This window comes from Dendrobates tinctorius, unplaced genomic scaffold (genome assembly GCF_039654945.1).
Source record: "Dendrobates tinctorius isolate UK_male_01 unplaced genomic scaffold, ASM3965494v1 ptg000094l, whole genome shotgun sequence".
NCBI classification, from domain to species: Eukaryota; Metazoa; Chordata; class Amphibia; order Anura; family Dendrobatidae; genus Dendrobates; species Dendrobates tinctorius.
The window spans coordinates 7,570,001-7,592,362 of NW_027361762.1; the positions used below are offsets into that span (position 1 = coordinate 7,570,001).

The following is a 22,362-nucleotide window of genomic DNA, read 5'->3' on the forward strand; positions in this document are numbered from 1 at the left end:
AGATCGGATGCCATGTTGCGTTTGGAGAGCCCCTGATGTGCCTAAAAAGTGGAAACCCCCCCACAAGTGACACTGTTTTGAAAAGTAGACCCCCTAAGGAACTTATCTAGATGTGTGTTGAGCACTTTGAACCCCCAAGTGCTTCACAGAAGTTTATAATGTAGAGACATAAAAATAAAAAAATCAAAGTTATTTTCACAAAAATGATCTTTTCGCCTCCAATTTTTTATTTTCCCAAGGGTAACAGGAGAAATTGGACCCCAAAAGTTGTTGTGCAATTTGTCCTGACTCGTACTCTGATACCCTATATGTGGGGGTAAACCACTGTTTGGGCACATAGCAGAGCTTGGAAGGGTAGGAGCGCCGTTTGAATTTTCAGTGCAAAATTGACTGGAATTGAGATCAGACGCCATGTCGCATTTGGAGAGCCCCTGATGTGCCTAAACAGTGCAAACCCCCCAATTCTAACTCCAATCCTAACCCCAACTCACCCTTAACAAGGTGACGTTTTCAGCGGTACCATGTGTAGGGATTTCACTCGCTCAGGTGCTGCAGGAGACAATCAGGAGGCATGTTCCATGTAAAGTTCATAGAGTTTATTGCTTCATAAACCAAAGCATCAGATCACCAAAAGAAACAGCCTTCAGCTCAAGAGAAAAAAACAAATGTCCATTCCTTCCGGCTCAGTCTTGGAGCCTCAGCACACATAGGAGGCTTGTTCCTCCTCACATACAGCTGCCTGGTTCAGGAGCAGGCCACATTATAAGGGTGTAGCCACATCCACGAACCCAGCTGACTGGTCACGTGACTGTGACCTCACCACAGGGCCTTGCAAAACAGTAATAAAGCAACATCTATTATGCCTTACATTATGGAGACAAGCCATCTATGAGACACATATCTCCCATCGATTACACAACCCTTAGCCACGCCACACATGTTTATTTATATTCGTCTTTTTGATCGTGTGTTATTCCACTTTTTGTTTGACGGTATGATAAAGCATTGTTTTTTGTCTCGTTTTTTAGTTATTTTTACGGTGTTCACTGAAGGGACTAGTGGGACAGTTTTATAGGGCGGGTCGTTACGGACATGTCGATACTAAATGTGTACTTTTATATTTTTTTATTTACGTAAAGAAATTACGTAAAGGAATTTAAAAAATATATATTTTTACACAGTATTTTTTTCTTTTCCAACAGTTTATTGGGTTTTTAAATTTAAAGTGTAGGGAGGGACGGAGAAGGAAGGGCAGGGAGGGGGGGAAGGAACGAGGAAAGAGGGAAGGAAGGGGGAAGGAGAACTCAAAACAGAACATACATAACATATAGTTAAAGGCTAGCAACATTTTAGCCTGAAAAGCAAGGGAAATCATCCCTTGACAAATAGCAGTATCATAAAGTCATAAAGATACACGGATCAGAAGAGACAGTGCAACGACATAACATATCATAGGCCTAAAATCTGGTTATTAGATCTATTTAGACTAGTGAGGGTGGAAAGGCCTGGTCCCACCTAGACCATTTCTGGTAAAACTTACCAAAACTATTATTAGATAAAGCAAATTTAAGTTCCAGTGCTCTGTGTTGAGAGAGTAATTTGATTATGAAACTAGAATTGGGTAAGGTGGGGCTTTTCCAATGAAAGGCAATACAGTTCTTAGCCACCATACAAATGTGTAGGACAATAGATTGCAGAGTTCTATCTAAGCATTTGGTATCCAGAGAAAGTAAGGCCAATTGAGGTGATAGAGTAAATGTAAAACCTGTGAGTTTAGAAATAATGGTAGAGGAAATCTCAGACCAGAAAGCCATCACTGTAGGACAGCTCCAGAAAACATGTAACAGGTCTACACAGTATTTTTTTTAAACTTTTTTACATTGTCCCAGGGTGGGACATCACTGTATAAAGTCAGATTGCTGATCTGACACTTTGCACAGCACTTTGTCAGATCAGCGATCTGACAGGCAGTGAAGAAGGCTTCTCAGGTCTTGCTCTCAGCAGGCACTGAGAAGCCTCCTCCCTGCAGGACCCTGAAAGACCCCGTGGCCATCTTGGATCCGGGGGTCTGCAGGCAGGGATAACTACATAACAATGCGATCACATTGTCTTCTGAGGGTCGCAAGCAGGGAGCCCCCTCCCTGCGTGATGCTTCTCTATGCCACCAGAACGCTGCGATCATGTTTGATCGCAGTGTTCCAGGGGTTAAAGTGCAGTCCGTGACCATTCCTGGCAATTAATGCCGGGTGTCAGCTGTGAGAATCAGCTGACACCCGGCCTCGATCAGCTGCGCTCCCCTGTGAGCGTGGCTGATCGCCTATGACGTACTATTTGGCCCATGAGAATTAAGTCCCAGGGCATATGGACAAAATATTACGTCCAATGGCAGAGAGGGGTTAAAAACAGGCAAGGAAATGTTTTACCTCACAAAAAGAATCAGCTGTGATCCCCTGCCGTAATGTCTGTAGACTCTTTTAAGGGACAACCTCTTTAAAGGGAATCTGTCACCAAGTTTTAGTTACTCCATCTGAGAGCAGTATGTTGTAGGGGCAGAGACCCTGATTATAGCAATGTGCCGCTGGACTGCTTGGTGTAGTTTTGATAAAATCACTGGAAACAGATGTGAGAACAGTTTAGTGAGATTTTGGTCCAGCAGGCAGGTCTTTATTCTGTGATTGTCAGACAGGAGGCTTGTGAATCACGGCTTACCCAGCGCCATCCGAGGCTTCTCTTTTCCTTAGCCAGGCTAATCGATGAACCAAGTGACACATTCCCTGTAAATTCCCACATTTATAAACCTCTTGGAAGGGCAAAACCAGGACATTTACTGTAGGTTCCTCCTCAATGTCCTCAAATGAACCCGGAGCAAGGTTTGCAAACCCAAGATTTTCAGCCCAACCTGCTGGAGTATCGTAACTTTACCATTTAAGATTTAATTATCCGTGCTGCTTAGATTTGTGTGTGCAAACAAGTGTAACAATAAATGTAATGAGTGCAATGGTATTCTGCCACACAATTATATAGTACTAATTCCTCATATAATATTTAGCAGGTAATTTAGTGCAGCGTTTCTACATTATAATGCAGCATTAAGAAAATATTACCGTAGTTGTATAATTATGACAATCATCATCTATGATGCATAGGCACAATAACACTACAGGTCTACAGGACCCCAAATCCCATTCCGCTTATACCTTAATAGGTTAACAATTTAAAGAGCGTGTAATTTCAGAAGCATAAAGGATAGCATAGCCATGGAAACATCTACCCACGGAGTGCGAGAAGAATGAGGATGCAAGAATGTTGCCCGTGTATGTCATGGTCCAATGATCAAACGGAGATTTTTTTAGGTTTAGAAGTTATGTTTCAGAATACATACCTGTCGTGGTCACGTGTGACTGGACACACCACCTCCAGCAGGGCGAATTTATGATACGCGTGACCCTGGATACACCGCCTCCAGCAGGGCGAATTTAAATAATAGAACGTGCAGCCGGATACACCGCCTCCAGCAGGCGAATTTCAGTAGTACACGTATGTCTGGATACACCGCCTCCAGCAGGGCGAATTTCAGAATAAAGGGGAAAACCAGGAATACAATTACAATGGTGGCCCTGCGATAGGGAAGGGGGACGTGGAGACCTCCTGCACTCCCCTGAGTCAGTGTCTCTACACTCTTAACTATCCCTAGGTCGGTTCCGCACAGGGCGCTGATCAGTATACCTGAAATCCCTAGCTCGCCCTGAACCAATCCCTTACTAGTGAAGTGGACGGTGCAGAAACTAATCCCACCACTGCACTAAAACACAACTTGAGGAAAGTGACAAACAGGGAAGCACCACTTAGCTTTGCTCTGTTGCTAATGCTCCCAGCAACAGAGTCCGACACCTGAGTGCATCTTTTCCTCCAATCGGATCCAACACCTGAGTGCAGCTTTCCAGCAACAGAGTCCCGAATGTGAATGCAGTTTTACAGCAAAAGAGTCCAGCATCCGAGTGCAGCTTTCCAGCATCTGAGTTCAGCTTTCACCATAGCTGCCACTCCACCAAGCTTTGCAAGAACTCCACACTGACACCATAGCTGCCACTCCTCCAAGCTTTGCAAGAACTCCTCGCTGACACCATAGCTGCCACTCCAGGATTCTGACTGAGCCTACCCAGGACTCCTCTCATTCCTTCCTTCACCAATGATCGTTGGAAAAGACCAATATCACCAACAGCTCATAGACCATGGGACCCTATATAGGAAAAGGGAATGGTCAAATGATCGGGGCCAAAAGCTGCTATAATCCCAGTGACCACCGGGGGCAAAAGGCAAAGCAAACATCAAGTGCAATGACCCTAACTGCCACCGGGGGGAAAACCAACTCCAAGCAACCAGCTCAAAGGAAATAAAAGGTTACTTATTCAAAACCTGTCATATCCAACCTGGATCATGACACATACCCGCACACTTCAGAATATACAAATACTGGACTTGTATGATGCAGAGGTAGTGCTCGGAGATCTCGGCATACATGCCCCCTGTATGTATGGTCCAGGCAGCGAGCATAAGAAAGCGTGATACTGGCATGTAACACTAAGTGTATGCATAGTGCATGAGATGATTAGTGGATGTGAGCAAAGAACCATTCTGCTGTCACAAGACATTGACAGGAAATCCAAAAAACTGGTAAGATATTACAATATTGTATGTTATGAATGAGTCACCGTAGGAGGCAAAAGCAGAAATACAAGCTAAGTCCAGAAAACCAGAGAAGTTGGCAACTATCAGATTGCAGACCCCTGAACCTATCAACACAACTAGCAGTAGCCGTGGGGGGTTCCTACGATGCCCTAGACCCCTCGATCACAGCCGGAGAATTACATAGGCCTAAAGAAAGAAAGGGGAAATCTAAACTGCCCCAGAGCAGATCCCAAAGCAATAGGCAGCCCCCAACATATAATAACAGTGAAGCAAGATGAAAATACTAACACAGACAGAAAGATAGACTGAGCAAAGACGGGGCCCAAAACTACCTAGATAGGAAAGGACAGGAAGGCTGCTGTCTGCAATCTGCCAAAACCCTATCAAAGACATAAGCCAACAAGCTGATATGAAAAAGGCCCTGAAGCAGCTAGGCTTCAAAAACTAAATCAGCACTCAGGTATTTTCAGAAGACAGAGCTAAATGAATTCAGCACACCCCAGCAGGGAATGGCAGAAATCCAGAAAAACAAAGCAAAACAAAGTCAAAGCACCAAAGCAAAAGGCCGAGCAGCAAACTTAGCTTTAGAGGAGCAGGAATTCAGACTGGTCTCCAAGGATCCCACAGAGAAATCACCCGCAGGGCAGAAGGGCGTCGGCAGCCTTATATCCAGTCAGTAACTCCACTCAGCCAGTCATCATCATCCGCCTCAGGTGTTTGATAATCAGGCTCACTACCTTTCTTTACCAGAAGAGGGAGTTCCTCGGGCCTCAGTAATGAAGGGGAAAATGAACTCACAACAATTGTATATTAACAATCCTCAAATGATCACACGTTCCAAAATCTTATTTTATCCCAAATCATAAATGAACCATCACAGAAACAAACAAAAAAAGGTGCTAAAATTATGTGATCACATGGATACTTAAAGAAGCACTCTGATCAAAATTTTTATCGTCTTAATATATTGCAAGTCATCATATTTTATAGCACTGTGTCATGCAATTGCTCATTTGGCCTTTATACCCAGTTAATTGTTCTGTTTCCCATTATGTCTGTTACATCACATGATTAAAAACTAACTAAAACTGGCTAAATGAATCCTTCTAAGCTCTACGTAGAAACAGGACGTCTCTTTTCAATGCATGAGTCATCATTTTAACTAGAATTCTGCTTACTGAAAAGTCCTTGGTGGAGGGAAGGAGCAGAGCAGCTGGGTAAGGAGGCATGAGGGTGAGAGACTGGGCTGCCAGGGACTTTGCAGTGATTGATTGTTGGCATAATGTTGACTTGATAAAGGCCATTTGGCCGAAACGTGCGTTGGGGGGGTACAACCAGGTAGGACCTTCACCATCGACCAGTCTGAGGTAATATTATGTAGTTAAAACTCTGTTTGTATACTTACATGTTAAGTGTAGAGTATGTGTGTTGGTAAGTTCCACCACAGGGGGAAATGATACCTATGGGCCTCAATATATATCATAACTGGCTGTTTGTATTACTAAGGGATGATGTAGGATTTTCTAAATTTCGTATTGTTTATTGTTGTAATCATTATTATCCCTGTGGTCACATACCTGCATGTGCCCCATTTTTTGCCCATGTGCTTTTTATGGTCATTATTGACTCTTATCTCACTGTTTCCTATACCTTGGATCTATGTTAATAAAGTTATCTTTGTATTTTTGTATAAATCCTTTGTATTGGACTTTTTTTCGCCTTTTTTCTTCTATATATTTGATATAATGTTGACTTATGCAGGGAAAAGAGACTTCCTGTTTCTACATACAGGTTAGAAAAATTTAGCTGCTCTGTTTTTACACATATGTAGTCATAGACCTAATGGAAAAGAGAAATATTTACTGGGTAGAAAGGCAAAATAAGCAATTGTATGACACAGTGCTATAAAATGCTGTTGAGGAGAGCCTTAAGATCAAATACTTAATTAACCTCAAGTGTATTATTTCACCTTACATGAGCTTTTTCAGATCAAAGTGTGACACTAAAGATGGCTGCCAGCACCTCATACCGTGTGCTCATAGAATTGGAATTTCCTGTTTGGCCAAACCACCATGTGCTCCATGGATCCACCCACGATGACCCCCAGCCTGACGACCTCATGGATCCGCCCAGACCAGCTCACTGCCCAACCCACTAACCAATGGAATGCATCCGTACACTTCCATTTTAGAATTAACCGAGCCCCCTCACAAGGGACATAAAAACCTGTTTGAATCAATAAAGCTCTCTCTCACTCTTGCTCTCTTGGAGCTGTGCCATAGATTGATCAAAGAGAGATTACATCCGACTTTGTGTGGTGTGATTCTTTTAGTGGCCACTGATTTAATATCCATTGGGCCAGGGGCAGGCAACTATTGAACATTATTTATTGTTCAACCTAACATTTTGATTTAATATATTAAGATGGTTATTCTTTAAATATCACACTTAAACCAGTTTAATTATGCTAAAAAAATTGCACAGATTGTGGTGGGGGCTCGAATCTGGGCCGGCCTCTCTGGACAAGCCTCTTCTTAGGCTGGACGGACTATCGTGCAATTTCTCTTCTGGTAAGCCCATGATGGACATTTCCATCTAGTCATTTCATGCCACTCACTGCCATCATATCATCTGTGTTCAGCTCCATCTTTGTTTCAGCTGGATCCATCCCCGCATTTTTCAAGTTTTCTTGATGCATGGATCGATCTTGCTGACTATGTCAACTGTAAAGTGCTGTGACTGAGCTGTCCGGTTGCGCTCTGGCACTTTACAGACAATGGATGTCCCAGTCCTAGTGTGCTGTTGGTTGTGGGGCACATCACACTCACTTGTAGGCTGCAGGCCTCTGCTGCCTTCAGGCTTCTGTCCTCAGGAGCCGCCGCACACAATGCATTGGACAACAGGTTCTTTGAAACAGTTAAACTTTTACTAAACAGTCCAAGTTCATCAGGTGGGGATAGGACACAGCAATTTAGTTTCTTCCTTCTTAGCACAACAACTCTTCAGTCCTGTTGATAGCTCGTCCTGGACTACCCCCAAGTCAACTGATTCTATCAGTCTCACGGATTTCTCATCCACCTTGACAGTGCACCCGGGACCGGCCATAACCTTCCGTCTTTATGGGTCTCTGTCCATCTTCCCCTCTAGAGGGCACAATGTGTCCGGCACACCCTATGCCAGACCTTAGGCTCCAGAAGTGACAGGAGCGATTTCTCGGGATTCCAGTAATGCCTCCCACTGTCTGTCTGGCACAAGACGTGCAGTCCCTAGCAACCCATCACCTGAATGTGAACCCACTCCACACTTCACTGGCTGACACTGAACCCCTGCTAACCAGTACTGTGCCCCTTCTTATCACCACTAGTCCTAACCTTAACCATTTACTATCTACCGGCTAACCTAGTACCCTTATTTTATATCCTATGCTGTCCTAATCTTATCCTATTCTATGCTCATATACATCACCATATTGTCTCTTCAGAGAGGAAGGGGACTAGATCTCCGGTGCCACCTCTATTACATTAGACAAACGTTACTTTTTCATATAAAACCACACGACGGTATTCACATAGAGCTTCTGTTGTCTTCATGGACAGGACAGGGTAAGACAGTCCACATCCCTATGCAGAAAAACACAACAAAGCCATTGAACTTGTATTCTTAGGTGATGAATGACACTCCTCTGCTCCAGGAAATCTTTAATCATCATCTCTCTGCATTGTGATGTCTTTGTCATTTTAAGAATGGCTACATCTTTAGGTCATTTATCATCCATAGGCGGCTCGTGTAAATGGGCACCTAGTTGTTTGGAAACTGCTCTTGTAGTATTGTGACAAATAATTTGCACCCTCCAGACACCAGGCCGTCAGGAGGCATTGGATTAAATAGTCATTGTTGATGTATTTCAGTATTCCAATACACAGGAACAATCAGGCCCCAAAGCAAGAAATAGCACCCAATCTGCCTCCAAAATATACTTTTATTTATATAAAATTTAATGCTCATCATTTGGGGTTTTGTATAAAAAAATCGCAACTGCAGTTTCCTAATTCATAGCCATCTAGTTACATAATAAATTTTGGCTGTCTGCAGTCACCGTGGGGAGCCGCTAACAATATACAGGTTTCTAGATAAAGTATTCAATGCAATACTGTCTGGGAAAGTCTTTCTGTATGTAGATGTGCAGTGCATCTCTGCATTAAGTTGCCACTTCTCACTTGAAGTCTGATGATTTGTCATCGTAAATTATCCTCTTTTGCTAATTCATATTGATCACGGTTTACGCTGTGTGATAAAGGCATGAGAATAACCCCGGGGTAACCTTTCTTTGGGTCAGTAATAATTGTATCGATCGAATGATCTGTTTCCTAGAAAGATCAATATCAGAGACAGCTGAAGTGCTTGTATTAGCGCAACAGCTCACATCTGCATTGCTGATTTTTCTTTCCTACGAAGAGACCAGCATGGTGTGAACACCAGTGTAGGTGACTAATGTACGTACAGATGTATTTTACTCCATAGTGTGGATGTATAACACAGTCATTCTCTATTTGGTGGGAGCAGATCTGCAAAATAAGCTTGTGTATTGCAGGCCCTTTACAATTTGTCGGGCATTGCTGTGATGTAGCACAATGGACGGACAAAAAAATCCCTTTTTAAAATGCAAAACTTCACAACCTACAGTACGAAGACCAGCAATTCACCTCAATAGATTGAAATGTCCAGAGATCGGTGAACTACCAGCAGATCTTACATTTCCAGCTAATTTTAAGGACCAATGTTCATGGGTTGTTGGGAGCACCATCTATCAAACAGGACAATATTCCAATTATTGACCCCACAAATATACAACTAGGCTTTCATCATTTTATTTTTTTAAAGGTGTTATCCACTACTGGACAAGGTCTGCTTAATCACTTAATTGATACAAATAAGATAAAAACAATTGCTACTCACCTCCCGCAGCAATAGCGCTGCTACAGTATGGGTGCTGCTATTCTTGACCAGTCACTTCAAATTGTTTTGTCACTTTTGAATGCTGCAGCCAATCAATGACCCCTGATTGGCTGTAACCCTTCTATATTCCATCATTGCGGATATAAGCTTTGATGGAAGAGAAAGATCAGCACAGCACTGAAGGGGGGTACAGACCGGAGTTTTCTTCATCTTCTAAACAGGAATCTAACTTGTGTGTTCTGCTGTAGGATGCGTTCTGTACTCACTATTGGGCTGAAGGCCTCTGCTTCACCTGTGTCTTTGGGACCGGGATTAGTAACACACTCACCAGGAGACCTTGACTCCGGTTCAACAGGTTCGGTTTTACAGTACAGTTCAGGTACAGTATGGGGCAGAGCCCTCTCCGGTTATGATTCCCATTTCACAATACATCTCTAGGCTTTGCCTCCAGTCTTCGCAAACTGTCCCACCACAACAGCTCCTGTTGGCACTAGGTACTTCCTGTCTGGCAACCCAGCTTTCCTGAGGCCTACCACTGTTTCCTCTTGCTCTTCCCCAACTGCCCTTTTCCTCTTAGGAGAGAATGAGGCATGAACTCCAATGCCTCTTCCGGGTCATAGGCCCTGGACTGTCCGTGGATCTATGCTAGACCCTCGGTGTGCCCTCCTGTTTGGAAGCTTGGTACTGTTAGGACCCATCGCATCATGTACTTGAACTTGAACATTGACACTGTCTCATTGAACCTGACTGAATCCCTTCTCTCCATTAGGAAGTGCTTCCCATTTTTATCAGATCTAACCCCTCCCTTATGTGGGCGATTCCCAAGCTATTAGCTATACCTTATCCCAACTGCTGCAACTAAATCCCTATGCCTTGCAATGGTTCCACTATGGACAGACCTCCCCAATCCCTGGGGACGGTCTTGAGGTAAAACCTCCAGGAAAACCAAGACCCAACCCGGCCATAAGGATAAAATTAAATTTATATTAACATTAAAACAGTAATAAACCTTACTGTGTAATTTAACTCGCCATCATCTTCTATCCCCCTTACAGCAGCACCGACATCACAGAAATGGGATAGCTGCTGGAGACAAGTATTGATTTTTGTTTTTTATGGTGGACTAAAGTGATTTAGCAGGGCATGGCCCTTTATGCCTGAGCTGAAGGCAACTAATGCAAATTTGTGCATTTTGTGCAGCACCCATTGCCAAATCAGATTTTTAAGGAAAAAAAGCAGCATGTCCAGATAAGTGGAATCGAGACCTAGCCTGGCTCCAGGCATTTAATGTATATTACAGACTTTTTTGCCATTTTGGTTGACCCTACCTACTATATGTGTTGAAGGTCAGCTTTTAAAATAGCGTGATTTATTTTGTATCACTCTGTCACGAGATGTCCCTGATATGTGTGGCCATCAATGTTTGGAATGTCAACTGTAACCTATTAAGAGGTTTCATAACATCAGAGTCCTTGACCAAATTCGCTGAGTGCACACATCTGCAGCGTTGGCCCCAAACCTCAACTCATCTCAGGTAGATAGTAAAAACAAAGAATGTGATTCACAATCTGGACAGACATGATTTTTCTACAAGAGATCTTGGCCTTGTTGGTAGTTGTGATCTGGAAATGTGTAAGTGACATGCAGTGCGGATATTAGTCATCTGAAATCCAAGTGATGGGGCTCCCTAGCTAGAAAATGGTGTTAGGTGCGGACCCGATAGGTAAACACAGCGGACTGTGGTGTAATTTAATCCGAATATTGGAAAACCTGCTGTTAGGCTACTTTCACACATTAGGTTTTCGGCGTCAGGCGCGATCCGGCGTCGTGCCGGAATGCCGGATCCGGAAAATGTTTTGTAAAACCTGATGTGACGGATCCGGTTTTCTGCCGGATCTGTCTTGTTCTTGACAGACAAAACCGGATCCGTCTCATCCGGTTCATCCGTTTTTCTATCCGTTTTTCAACGGATTACGCCGGATCCGGTTTTTAAAATTGACCCTTGTGGCCTTCCGAACGGGATTGGCTACTGGAAAACTATATATAGCGTGTTCCTACAGCCCTTCTTTGACAGGTTGTAGAGGAGAAAGTGCAGGTTGGAGAGAAGAGCAAGTTACTGGCGAAGATGGATGTTGTGATTGGAAATATTTTGAAGAATTTGGCGGATTTTAGAGCGGAGGCGAATCGTTTGAGGGTGATTGTTCTGGAGAAGGAGAGAGCAAGACAGCAGCGCATCAGGCATCGTAGACGACGTTTGTGGATCCACCCCATCACAGCCAAGAGAATGACGCGTGGGGTCTATTCTACACTCTGCATGGACCTTCGACGAAACCCGGATAAATTTTTTGGATATGTTCGGATGAAAATGGAGAATTTTGATTACTTGGTGGAGCGCATTGCACACCTCATAAGAAAAGCGGACACCTATTGCCGCTTCTCTGTTTCACCCGCAGAGCGTCTGATGGTGACTTTAAGGTAAGCCACATTTATTGGATGTGATCGCATCAGAGCACACTTTCACTGCAATCTTGTTGGTGGTAGTTTGTATCTCCAAGTGTTATAGCTGAGTTTTGGTATGTAATGCTGTGATTTAAAACTAATTTATTGTTTTTTAATTCCCCACAGATTTCTTGCAACTGGAGAATCCCTTTCGTCACTGCATTTCCAGTACAGACTCGGGATTTCCACTATATCTGGAATAGTGAAGTACACATGCTGTGCACTGTGGGACTCCTTAGCTGAAGAGTTTTTACCAGAGCCCACAACAGAGAGGTGGATTGAAATTGCTGACAAGTTTCAACAGATATGTCAGTTTCCCAACTGCTTGGGCGCTGTGGACGGGAAACATATCCGCATTGTAAAGCCAGCCGGATCGGGATCGGAATATTTCAATTACAAGAAATATTTTTCAATTGTCCTCATGGCCATCGCTGACGCGGAATACAAATTTATTGCGGTTGATATTGGGGCCTATGGCCGCTCCAATGACTCTCAAGTTTTCAAACTGTCTGCCATGGGGCGTAAACTGTATGGAAACACCTTCCAGTTCCCACCACCTAGACCGCTGCCGCAAACATCTGGTCCACCTATGCCATTTGTCTGTGTAGGGGATGAAGCCTTCCAGCTGTCAGAATACCTTTTGAAACCGTACTCTAGCAGAAGATTGACAAGAACAAAACGCATTTTTAATTACCGCCTCACAAGAGCAAGAAGAATGGTTGAATGTACCTTTGGTATTCTGACAGCCAAATGGCGGGTCCTATTGACTGCGATCAACCTCAAGACAGAAACTGTTGACGAGGTGATCAAAGCGTGCGTGGTACTCCACAATTTTGTTATCTGCAAGGAACCCATTTCCATTGAGGACACCTCTGAAGAAACCACCTTGCAAGATTACCATGACATTACCACTAGAAGTTCTGTGACGGTTTCAGTAATGAGGGACAATTTTGCACTATACTTTATGTCACCTCAAGGCAGAGTACACTGGCAGGATGACAGAGTGTGAAAGATTTGTGCCCTAACCAAACTTGTGTACCTTCTGTACCAACAGTATATACCTTTGCCAACCAAAGTTGGCTATCTTGTCATGGTCTCTATTTTTAGCTTTAGGCCACAGGTGTGTACCTGGTTGTGTTTTATGCAAAGTATTTCACCTTTTAACAAAAGTTGTGTACATTGTTAGGAAATCACCAACAATAAACACAACTTTTTAGGTGAAATACTTTGCTTCAAACACAACCAGGAACACAACTGTGGCAAAAAGCTAAAATTTACCCACAGTTATATACCTGGTTTTGAATACCTTTTTACCTTTTAAATACCCTGTATTTAACCTTTTTTTTAAACATATTTTGCCGCAGAAAGAAATGACAGACAACCAGTGTAAACAATAATTTAACTTTTATTTAAAATATTTTTTTTTTGTAAACTGTTTTTAAAGTTAAAAAAAACTTTTTTAATAAAGGTTTGAAACCAACTGGGCATTTTTATTACAAAACACATCATAAATCTGTGTAGTGTGGGGTGGAAATACTGCTGGAGGGGCTGCGGGACACTTCGACAATGGGAGTGTGGAGAGAGGACTGGGATCGTGGTGGGGAAGGAACAGTTAGAGGTGATGGTGTGGAAAAAGCTACAGAATGGGTGGACATGTGGGAGGCAGAAGAGGTGGTGGGCGGTGGAGTGGAGGGTTGGGCAGGAACTGTAGGAGCAGATGATGTTGATGGAAAGTTGTATGGGGAAGGAGTTTGGTACGGGGAAGGAGTTTGGTACGGGGCAGGTTGCTGGAAGTGGGGAGGTTGCTGGTACTGGGGAGGTTGCTGGTACTGGGGAGGTTGCTGGTATGTAATAGGAGGGGGAGGATGGAAAGTGGCTGGAGGGGGTGCAGGTGGAGGAACTACAGTGGTGGGAGGTGGAGGTTGGGAGGTAACCTGCTGTAGAGCACCGTGGCACGAATGCATTACATGCATCTGCTGGGTAGGAGATAGTGTTGCCATGCGCTCCACAACAGACCTGAAAAAGGTGTGGTTTGGCAAAGATCTTGCTTCTGAATGCATGGTTTGCAGAAGTGTCTTCACCTCCAGAATGCTGGAGTTGATCTGCTGAAAGCCTGCGGAGATTTGCTCTGACAAGACTTTTAGACAGTTCTGGAAAGATGCATTCAGATGCAAGAACTCTGGCGCATAACTCTTTTCCTGACCCCTCTGCCGCTGCCGCCCAGTACCCGCAGGTGTACTAGAGGTGGCAGGGGCAGAAGGGTGGGGTAAAGGGAAAGCGATCTCCTCACCAGCAGCTTCATGTAATGTAGGCGGCCACGATGCTCCTGTGCTGGTGGATGGGACAGATGGGTCGAATGTGTGGGAAGGCTGGGAAGGTGCAGATGTACCGGGGCGGTCGAAGTGTCCCTTGGTGCCGGTCTCCTCAGGGATCGCCTCAGAAGGGTCCAATCGTGCAGGCTCCCGAGTGCTGCTCACCGTGCTGTGGAATAAAGAGAAAAAAAAACAATTAAAATAGTGACATGGTATGGCCCTGGCTGAAAAAAAAAAGTTACATCTAAACATTTTTTTGTCACATGTGGTGTGTAATATTTACCTTCTGGTGAGCATTGTATCCCGGAGGAACGACAGGGCTCGTGCGTACTTGTACTTGCTCCTGCGTCCTCCAGATCCACTCGGGGCCCGCATCTCTTTATTGAACTCCTTCTTGAAACGATCCCTCACAGACCGCCACCGCTTCACAATTCTCTCCCCTGAAACGAGAAAGGACAAAGTGGTTAGTATACAACATCAGTGTTTCCCAAACTCCAGTCCTCATGGTCCCCAGGGGTCATGTTTTCAGGATTTCCAAAGTAAATAGAAATCCTGAACACATGATCCGTGGGGACCACGAGGACTGGAGTTCAGGAAACACTGGTTTAAATCAAGCAACCGGTACTGTATATACTTACGCTCTTTAATCTGGGCCCGAGCTTCGAGGTCCTCCCAGCGGTCCACAAGGAGCAAACAGATTTCCTCCCAGAGTCGTCGGGTAACGATCAGGTCAGCGTGGCGGCAGTCAGCCATATTCCAGAGCGGCTCCCTTTCTCTGACGAGATCGATGAGGTGGTCCACATCGATTCCTCCATCCTCACAGTCAGAGTCGGGAGCACGCTGTGAAGGCTGTTAAAGAAAAAGACAAAAATAACATAATTAGCCTCCACAAAAGAAATTAAATAAAAAGTGCAAAAAAACAAAGCAAAAATATTTATACTTACACGCTGGTGACCGCCGCGTTGCTGTCGCCGACGACCCTGGGAGGCACTGCGAGGACCTCTTGGCCGAGCACCAGATTGGGAAGACTAGAGAAGAAAACAAAAAATGTTATGTCTTTGGATGTAGGCATTTGTTTGCTGTGTGTGGTCTGCAGAACATTGTTTTCTATGTGTTGTGTGTAGTGTGATGTTGTGTTTCTGCGTTTGATGCAAAAAACATACCAATTGTGAGCCCACTCCAAGTGTCTGTCCACCCCTTCCTTCTTCTTCTGGGAGCTCCTCTTCATCTTGTGATTCCTGTTTTGAAATAAAAGGCAATGAATAGACATATATTACAGAGATGATGGATTTTGGAAATAAAAACTTACCGTCAAACGCTGACGATGCGAGGGAGGGCTCCCAGAAGAAGATGTGCTGTCTTCCTGCTGGCCAGACTCCATGGCTGTGGGTGGTGTTCCTGCTGCTGCCATTGCTGCTGCTGCTGCAGCTATTGGGCGGCTGTTGAATAAAGAGAAACAAAGGGCCAATGAATATCTTGATATTCCATAGCCCTAGTTTGGAGGAATGGGGGATTTGATAATTACCGTCTCTCATCTGCTGCTGGACTCCCCTCCCGTTGTTCAGCATGCTGCTCCATTTGGGGTGGTGCTGATGGTGCTGCTGCAGATGTCTGCTGCCTTCTCCTGCTCCTGGTTCTTGGCTTGGGTGGCATGTTGTGTGTGGCTGAGGGTCCCACTGTCTTGCTTTTATATATGTCTTGTGGGCAGAGCTACTGAGCATGCTCAGACCAAAAAAAACGGATCCGGCCACCGGATCCGGCTGTCGCCGGATCAGGCGCATTGCGGCGCTCATAGGCTTTCATAGTATGAAAAAGCCGGACACGCCGGATCCGGCGTGTCCGGCTTTTTCGCCGGAGACAAAAAACGTTACAGTAGCCGTTTTTTCCAGACGCCGGATCGCGTCACTTTGCCGGATCCGGCGAAAATCGGATGAAATGCATGGCCATCCGGCTCGATCCGGCTCTAATGCAAGTCAATGGGGGGGAAACCGGATCCGGCATTGCATTTCGCCGGATCCGGTTTTTGTCAAAAGCGCCGGATCGCGCCTGACGGCGAAAACCTGATGTGTGAAAGAGGCCTTAGGATAAAGCTGAATGTTACTGTAATGGGCACAAGGGATCATTTGAGGTGATTATTTCAAATGGTCTGTCCTCTATACTTAGGCCATGCATTTAGTGCACCTTTTCATTGAAAACAGAAAATCACAATTAAGAGAGGAATAAATGTAAGGCAGACATAATTCAGCCCAAAATGTGTGTAAAATACATATGTTGAAATCTATCTTGGGGTACTTTCCCATGATCTGAAATAGCAACGTTGTGGATGCAGCTCACCTTGCATTGCGTCCAAAACGCTGTGTTATAGGATACAAGCACAGTGGTTGAATTTATAAGAATCCCATGCCCATTGTGCTTCTATTGGACACTGCGTAAACTCACCCGCCGGGTGGGGTTACGAGACGCAGCATATCAGCTATCTGCAGCGGAGACGCTAGTCTCCCCATCGCCATTCATTCTATGCGGTAAATCCAAATGGTTCACTGAACACATGCAGATTTACCTGCGTGATTACAACGCTGTGTATTGGATGTAGAGAAAATAAGCCGAGTCCAAAAACGCTGCTATATCCCGATCGTGGGCACACAGCCTTATATGTATGAGGGCTTCTACAGTGGGTAGGAAAGTATTCAGACCCCTTTAAAATTTTCACTCTTTGTTTCATTGCAGCCATTTGGTAAATTTAACAAAGTTCATTTTTTTTATCATTAATGTACACTCTGCACCCCATCTTGACTGAAAACACAAATGTAAAAATTTTTGCAAATTTATTAAAAAAGAAAAACTGAAAAATCACATGGTCATAAGTATTCAGACCCTTTTTTCTTGTTCAGTAGGTGATGGGCAGCCTGTTTAGACAGCAAGATAATCAGGAAAGAGCGTTCCAAGGATCATTCCTTCCCCCTCAGCCAGTGTAAGTATACCTGCTCCTTCTGACACCCCACAAATTAACCTCTGTGGCCTTTATGCAGCAGCCCCTTCTAGCTCACTTGCCCGGGGCTATCACGGCAGTTCTTTTATTGTCAGCATGATACAGTCAGTAAAACTTTTACCAAAAGCTACAGGTAAAGTCATTTGGTGGAACTTTAACTTTCCTCTGCTCAGACACCATCTTCTGAATCCCTGTGTGCCCCCCCAGTATAATAATAATACTTATACACACCTTCAGTGCTGGGGCCGTTACAGCAGTGGCGGTACTGGCTCTACAATGTCACGTGATCCCTTTGGCCAATCACTCTCCTCTTCTACAGACATAATTTGTGGTGGGGAGAGTGAAGCCAGCCCTGATTGGCTACAGAGATCACATGATATAGCAATGTCACATAATCTCCAGACTTGCCAGTGAAAACACTGCTGGAAAGGTGCAGGCATAGGGTGTCAGGGTTCGAACCAAGCAGCTCCTGTGCACCAGTTGGCGGCTCTTCCTTCTAAGCTATTCAGCTTGCTGGACAGTTCCTTGCTTATCCAAATGCTCGTACCTATGTTGTTGATGTCTCCTCCCTGAGTTTCCGTTGGTTACCACCCTGAGTTCCTGATTGGTTCATTCTGATTGCACACCCTATTTAAACCTGGCCTTGTTTTCAGTTCCTTGCATGATTATTGAGCAACCTGCCTCTAGTCAAGCTTCCTGCTATTCCTTCAAACGACACTGCTGCTCCTGGTAAACGACCCCTTGCTTCCTTGACTACGATTCCTGCTTATTCCTTCAAACTACATTGCTGTTCCTGTGTATCGACTCCTTGCCTATTCCAGACTATGCTATCTGCCTGCTGCTGCCCCTATTGGTTGCAATATCACTACTCCAACCAGGTCAGTCCGTAACACTGGGCTTGAGTATAAGAATTGTTTTTTTTTTACTAGGGGGATGTCTGAGTAGTGAACAACACCGGTAATGACAGAGTTGTAACTTTTCATACAGTCGAGCCTATGACTGAAGTGGACTTACAGAATTATGGCTGGTATAAATTGTAGTCATTATTCTGCTGAAGGAACTTGTAAGAAAACATTCCGCCAAAGATTCTTTGAATGCTTCCACAAATACTGTCTTGAGATTGATTTTTGTTTTTTTTTCATGGAAAATAAGACTGTGATCAAGCAGTCTAATGACATGTCCCAGGGGGGGCTAACGGCCCAAGTGGTAACCCCTGTATGTACACAATGGGTTAATTGTGTCATTTGAACAGAACTCTTTTTTATCTCAAACAGTTTTGACCAAAATACAAAAATCACCGGAGTCTTAAAACAGCAGAATAATTTTGATTCAAAGAAACTCTTAACCCAAAGCAAAAGGAATATATAACCCAAAATTTCCTTCCTCAGACAAACAGATTAGGCTTGTTAGTTAGAATATAGTTCGCGTTCCCATCCCCCGGAGGAACTCTGCATGAGGGGAATAGATATAATGAGAATGCATTTAATGAAACCAGTCTGTTGGAATTTCAAAGACTGCTTTAAAATGCCACATAAAACACAAGCCTCATTCAAGCCCTGTTTCTGGCTTTGAACTTGTTTCCATGTACAGAATGTGCAGATGAGAGAGCGAATGTTACACGCTGCCAAAAATGAATTTATAGTGTTACAATGAAGAAAAGTTACATTCTATCAAAGTTTTCTGCAGACATTGGTGAAAGAAGTACAGCTCCGAAACAAACTGGTGTGCACAATCAGCGGTCAGTGTGTTGTGGTGTCTAAGGACAATGATGTTCCTCGGGGGAGGGGCAAAAGAAAGACTCCAATGTGGGAGAAAGTGGCTACATGAAAGTGACACGGGCTGCTGGGAAAAGACCTAAGTGAAATCATTACATTTTTTTGGGAGTGGGTTTCAAATTAGTCAGTCCTCACCAGAAGGATGCCAACATGTACTTGATTACAAATGTCAACGTTCTATACAAAATTCTGTCACATACTTCTAAAGCTGGATTTATTCTATATGATTATCGTGAAAGACCAAAACGCTGTACAATTAAGCAAAAAGCTTGTTCATAGGGTGAAATCATTTTAGGCTGACATAAAAGGAATCCGTCAGCATGTTTCTGCTATGTAATCTGAGAGCAGCATGATGTAGGGACAGAGACCCTGATTATAGGCTTATAGGGATGTATTACTTAGTTTACTAGGTGCAGCAGTTATGATAAAATCAGTTCAATCTGTTGCAGTTTTAGCAGAGCTCTGAATGCTGATCTGTTTATAACCCCCATCCAAACCACTGATTTTCAGCTTTGTGTACATTGTATATTGAAAGAATGCTGCTGATCAGTGCTGGGGCATGATTGGACTAGCAGGCACATTGCAGCTTGCCCTGTAGTGATGATCTTCTGCTGATAAAACACTGATTGTTTTGAAGCAGGAAAACAAATCCTCGTAAGTGACATCACTGTAATCAGGGCCTCTATCCATACATCATGTAGCTGTCAGACAACATAGCAAAAACCTCATGACAGATTCCCTTTAAAAATCATTATTTTCAGTAACATTTTGTCCAACGTAAATAAGAAATGTGCTGCTGAGAACAAAGAAAGCAGATGTGCACAGAACGATCGGTAATTGAAAGGCTATGGAGTCTGTGTGTGTATACGGTCTATTAATTGGCCACTCATCAGCAAACAAGTAGCACACCGGCAGTCATTTACCGACACCAGTCAGGTGGTGCAAACCCGCTCTAAGTAGTGGCTTTATTGGCTAGTGCCAAAACTCTGTAATACTCCTGGTGGTCTAGAGTAGCTAAGTTATTAATGCAGAATATTTCTAGCAGGCTAAAGCGGTGATCTTGGCTATTACATACAATTACGTAGTAGAATTACAGAATTATCATCCGTATAGAAGTCAGCATGCTGAGAGGGTTTATGTAGATTAATTGCACTTACTTACTCTCACCTGCATCAGTCCAGATTTCAAAGAAGGAGTTGGAGCTTTGGAATAACCAGATGAGATTCTGTAAAGCTGCATTAACCAGAGGGAGCTTACATAGTTATATAGGTTGTAAAAAAGCCACAGGTCCATCAAGTTCAACCTTATAGTGCTCTGTATTAAGAGAGGTCGCACCCACTAGATGGGATGTTCCAGGGAGTATGCATATTGTATACTGGCGCAGACACCGGCGAATCCTCACAGCGCACAGTGTGCGCACTGCAAGGAGTCACAAGTCTACAGTCACACGGAGTGCAAACTTGTCATTCTACACCAGACAACCCCTTTAACGCATTGGTGGCGCAATATCGTGCAAACCTTTATGGCTTGGCCCGTCAACAAAAACCCTTATGTTACAAGTAGCCTAACCAATTACATAGTCCTCCAGGATCAAACCTGGCAATCTCAATAAAACCATGAACAGGAGCGTTTGTGCCAATGTATGTTACAAATGATGGAAAATCAACCTAAATACACATTACAGTATTTACAGTTGTTTATGAAGGCAAAGCGAAGGAACTTTCCCAAAACTCAACTTGGAGGAGGCCAATACTGGCTCTGGCCTCATATTTCTCTGCGGAAGCCTGTACAAAAGATGTTTACTAACGTGATTGACGTCATAAACTTACTGTAAGGGTAATGCCCCAAAATGTGGGGGTTACAGGCAGGCATTTTATATGCTATTGATCTGTAAATCAGATTTCATACTAAAGTGTTAATCTCACTATAGTGAGGCTAGTGTCACTAGGACTTGTATTATTTTTGTGTTTGAGGCTAATAACTAATCAGCAGGTCCGGGAGCGATCATTGCCAGCTCAGGTGGCGATTCTCCTGCTTAATTTCATATCTCACTGACAGAGCAGCACCTTCTCTTCCTCTTTGCTCTGTCCATAGGGTGTCCCTGCAGATGACAGTGATTGACAGACTGCTCCCCACAGTTAGGTAGCGGGGAGCCAGCTGTCAATGAACATGACATTGGCAGTGATGCTCTATCACCTGAGCAAAGCAGAAGAGATCACTCCAGCAGGTGTGAAATGAGACTGCTCTGAGCCGGCAGAAATTGTCGCTGGGCAGAACAGGCAGGTAGTTAGCAATTACCTGCCTATTAGTTCTTAGCCCCTTGTGCAAAAATAATAAAAGTCCCAGATAAGTCCTTTAATTAGACAGACACAGAAAGATGGAAGAAGCAATATTCACAAAAATCTCCAGCCACTGGCTGTAGAGCAGGGTAGTATGTAAGTCCAGACTAGCAAGATGGCTGAGACAGTAGGGATCCAGAAAGTGTAATCCAGCATGGCTGTTTACCCCACAGAGAGGAAGATTATGTGACCCAATCCCGTCATGGATGTCACCCCCTCAAGGAGAATTGCCTGCCCTAATCCCAAGCTGCACCCAGACAGAGCTGAGATGGATGCAGAGGAAGACTATGGGATCCAGCACGTAAAGATAAGGGTCATGCCACCCTATACCCCATAATATCCTGCAAGGTAAATGGGATTCTGGAGGCCCAATGGGGAGTGTTTACCCTGTGTAGAGTGAAGAAAAAAGTTGAATCATGTATTTCAGTCTTCCAGAGGATATAGACAGATCCAAAGAATTGTCCTGGAGGCCACTGACTCGCCCCCAGAGGCTGTGGGGTACTCGGTGCCGGGCCCATTGATTTCAATGGGAGATGTCACAGTGGCAGTGACCCGGTCCGTGGCCTCAGGCGGTCAATGTAAAAGGGGTAGAGTGATGGGGATAAAGTTGTTGAGATGATTCGTAACGCCACCTGTGGTTTCTGGTCAGTTAGACCAGCGCTGCAGGGTTGCTTCTCTGGGACAGATGGTGTGGTGCAGCAATGATGTTGAAGCTCCCCACAGGTGGAGCTGTAGTCCCAGGGCAGAGTAGATGAGGTTGGCAAGTGGGGAGATGGTGTAAAGAAGTAGATGTAGCAAAGTCG

General features: G+C 44.2%; 1 protein-coding gene and 1 long non-coding RNA gene across 2 annotated transcripts in view; one reads left to right on the forward strand and one right to left on the reverse strand.

The window, feature by feature from the left end:
* GRIN2B (glutamate ionotropic receptor NMDA type subunit 2B) overlaps nt 1-22,362 on the reverse strand; it is a 1,039,682-nt gene that overhangs the window by 355,862 nt on the left and 661,458 nt on the right. The gene's annotated exons all lie outside the window — the stretch shown is intronic.
* Nucleotides 1-22,362, forward strand: part of LOC141098697 (uncharacterized) — a 142,786-nt gene that overhangs the window by 66,938 nt on the left and 53,486 nt on the right. The window contains exon 2 of the long non-coding RNA XR_012234316.1: nt 17,348-17,427. This is a non-coding gene — a long non-coding RNA (uncharacterized lncRNA). The remainder of the gene's footprint in view (nt 1-17,347; nt 17,428-22,362) is intronic.